This window comes from Oncorhynchus nerka, linkage group LG18, assembly GCF_034236695.1.
Source record: "Oncorhynchus nerka isolate Pitt River linkage group LG18, Oner_Uvic_2.0, whole genome shotgun sequence".
In the NCBI taxonomy this organism is placed as follows: Eukaryota; Metazoa; Chordata; class Actinopteri; order Salmoniformes; family Salmonidae; genus Oncorhynchus; species Oncorhynchus nerka.
Window position 1 is genome coordinate 30,001 of NC_088413.1, and position 3,994 is coordinate 33,994.

Sequence of the window (3,994 nt, forward strand, 5' to 3'; positions counted from 1 at the left end):
CACAGGTAAAACAAAGCAGATCCTGGAGCCTTTTACTGGTGCTGAATGATCAGTACATAGTTACCTAGCTAGTTAGGTAGGTACACATTACCACCCTAGAAACAAAACAGATCCTGGAGCCTTTTACTGGTACTGAATGATCAGTACATAGTTACCTAGCTTAGCCTGTTAGCAAAATGTTAGATGCTTAGCATGTTAGCAAAATGTTAGATGCTTAGCCTGTTAGCAAATGTTTGATGCTTACATTTACATTTAAGTCATTTAGCAGACGCTCTTATCCAGAGCGACTTACAAATTGGTTCATTCACCTTATGACATCCAGTGGAACAGCCACTTTACAATAGTGCATCTAAATCTTTTAAGGGGGGGGGGGGTGAGAGGGATTACTTTATCCTATCCTAGGTATTCCTTAAAGCCTGTTAGCTAACGTCACTGTAGCCCTTGATCATGATTTTCAGTTCCATTACATACGAGTCATTGGACGAAAGCATCTTCTGTGGGGGGCGGGGTTTGTTAAGAGCCCCGACTCTCGGTCTGAACATTAACAGGCATCGCTTGCTCTACAGGTTTTGAGGAGCATAAGGACCTTACCTTTCATATTGGCTAGAAATAATACAAATATATTTTTTAAAAGGCTACATTGATACATTGTTAGAGTTCCCACACGGCCGTTTTTCCATGTCACTTGGTATTAAGAGAAAACAGACTGAAGACAGAGTGGACGACCTGGTGAATTATCTGAGTCTCTGAACACCTGTGGACGACCTGATGAATTATCTGAGTCTCTGAACACCTGTGGACGACCTGGTGAATTATCTGAGTCTCTGAACACCTGTGGACGACCTGATGAATTATCTGAGTCTCTGAACACCTGTGGACGACCTGATGAATTATCTGAGTCTCTGAACACCTGTGGACGACCTGATGAATTATCTGAGTCTCTGAACACCTGTGGACGACCTGATGAATTATCTGAGTCTCTGAACACCTGTGGACGACCTGATGAATTATCTGAGTCTCTGAACACCTGTGGACGACCTGGTGAATTATCTGAGTCTCTGAACACCTGTGGACGACCTGATGAATTATCTGAGTCTCTGAACACCTGTGGACGACCTGATGAATTATCTGAGTCTCTGAACACCTGTGGACGACCTGGTGAATTATCTGAGTCTCTGAACACCTGTGGACGACCTGGTGAATTATCTGAGTCTCTGAACACCTGTGGACGACCTGATTAATTATCTGAGTCTCTGAACACCTGTGGACGACCTGGTGAATTATCTGAGTCTCTGAACACCTGTGGACGACCTGATGAATTATCTGAGTCTCTGAACACCTGTGGACGACCTGGTGAATTATCTGAGTCTCTGAACACCTGTGGACGACCTGCTGAATTATCTGAGTCTCTGAACACCTGTGGTCAACAGACCTGATTAATTATCTGAGTCTCTGAACACCTGTGGACGACCTGCTGAATTATCTGAGTCTCTGAACACCTGTGGACGACCTGCTGAATTATCTGAGTCTCTGAACACCTGTGGACGACCTGATGAATTATCTGAGTCTCTGAACACCTGTGGACGACCTGCTGAATTATCTGAGTCTCTGAACACCTGTGGACGACCTGATTAATTATCTGAGTCTCTGAACACCTGTGGACGACCTGCTGAATTATCTGAGTCTCTGAACACCTGTGGACGACCTGATGAATTATCTGAGTCTCTGAACACCTGTGGACGACCTGATGAATTATCTGAGTCTCTGAACACCTGTGGACGACCTGATGAATTATCTGAGTCTCTGAACACCTGTGGACGACCTGCTGAATTATCTGAGTCTCTGAACACCTGTGGACGACCTGATGAATTATCTGAGTCTCTGAACACCTGTGTGTCAACAGAAGACAAACGGCCACAAACATGTCACTCAACAAAATAATGTTGCATTTGTGAAATTATTTTGATAGCATAAACGCATCCACACGTAACGAATTAAGTTTTGAATATAAAAGCTCAAAAGCTCCAATGCGAAGTTGCACCTCTATTTGGCTAGTGTTGGATCCTGTATTTTATCCTGTATTACGCAACCCTAACACTAGTTAAAAAGTCTAAAATGTTTCTAGAAACGTAGAGTAATATAGAATAGATATATATACTATATATATAGTATTTTGGTGGTTTTGGCATCAGCCTCTTCAGTTCAATATTTTTTATGTTTTATATATATATATTTTTTTTAACCTTTATTTAACCAGGCAAGTCAGTTAAGAACTAATTCTTATTTTCAATGACGGCCTAGGAACAGTGGGTTAACTGCCTGTTCAGGGGCAGAACAACAGATTTGTACCTTGTCAGCTTGGGGATTTGAACTTGCAACCTTTCAGTTACTAGTCCAACACTCTAACCACTAGGCTATCCTGCCGCCTCTACACTCTAACCACTAGGCTACCTACCTCCTCTACACTCTAACCACTAGGCTACCCTGCCACCTCTACACTCTAACCACTAGGCTACCCTGCCGCCTCTACACTCTAACCACTAGGCTACCCTGCCGCCTCTACACTCTAACCACTAGGCTACCCTGCCGCCTCTACACTCTAACCACTAGGCTACCCTGCCGCCTCTACACTCTAACCACTAGGCTACCCTGCCGCCCCAACTGTAACTAGTTAGCAGCTAGTCTCTGGGCGTACACATCCAAGGCTGACAAAGTCCTCCTGTCTTGTATTATGGAACAATAAAACTAAACTAAAACAAACAGTGTCCTAAGATAACTGCATATACCGGCAACATTATTTAATAAGTGGTTGGGCGTTATGTATTTCAAAACGTTTGTTTCCTTTAATGTAGCTGTAAGCTAAGCGTTGATAGCAACTGGTTCACGCAGTACTTAACAGTTAGTAAAAGGCTATAGTTGGCTAGCAAGATGGCAAACTTATTTTGTACCTATACATTCATAAAAGTAATTTGCTTTTGTAAGTTGGCTGATACAATTGAATTGAAACCAGAAGTCATGACTGCGGATAATTTGAAGTGAAGTTATTTTTTTTTGTCGGGAGTTTTACATGACATTTACAGGTCCTCCATATTACGTCACACACCGAAATGTTCTTTTCCGGCATGACTTCGGTTCTCTGATCCGTTTTATGTAAAAACTCGAAAATATATAGGTGCAACTTCTGTTGGTGCCGTCTAACCTGGACCCAGATCTGTTGGTGCCGTCTAGCCTGGACCCAGATCTGTTGGTGCCGTCTAGCCTGGACCCAGATCTGTTGGTGCCGTCTAGCCTGGACCCAGATCTGTTGGTGCCGTCTAGCCTGGACCCAGATCTGTTGGTGCCGTCTAGCCTGAACCCAGATCTGTTGGTGCCGTCTAGCCAAATAGATGTGCAACTTCGCATTGGAGCTTTTGATGCATATTATATTCAAAACTTAATTCGTTACGTGTGGATGCGTTTATGCTACCTACCCTGTAAGATTCAGTACTTTTACCCAGCGCTGCCAGTGCATTTGCGTTTTGCCGTGTTATTGAAGGGACAGAGAGACGACACTTTACCTGAACACACTGATCCAGACGCAGCTTTTAGAGTCCAGTGAATGTATGTTTCTTGTTGTTATCGTTCCCGACTGTAGACACGTTATCAGAAAGCCACAGCTGGCCAAACTGTTTTCATCTGTACAGTAGAAGATTTCCAGGGGCTCATTCATTATGCCAATTCTGTTGCAACACGTTCCATAAACGGAGGCCAACGAAACGGGAGGGGACCTACCCGATTACTGTCCAATAGAAACGGTGGTTTTAGTTGCAAAACGGGGAACTAATGATAACACCCAAGCTCTGCCTGTCTGTGTTTCGATACAGTACGCGACAGCCACGTCACGGACATCACGCGAGATCTCCGAGTAGACAGGGTACTCGTGTTTTGCTCGTCACTAGTTACCACAGCCATAAAGTCATAAATAGCGCCTATTTCTACAATTTCTCTTTTTCAA

General features: G+C 43.7%; 1 protein-coding gene across 1 annotated transcript in view; it reads right to left on the bottom strand.

Moving 5' to 3' along the window:
- LOC135561527 (small integral membrane protein 14-like) overlaps nt 1–3,720 on the bottom strand; it is a gene marked incomplete at its 3' end in the record, with an annotated part of 10,014 nt that extends 6,294 nt beyond the window's left edge. Inside the window, exon 1 of the mRNA XM_065003227.1 lies at nt 3,558–3,720. The remainder of the gene's footprint in view (nt 1–3,557) is intronic.
- Nucleotides 3,721–3,994: the final 274 nt, after the last annotated feature.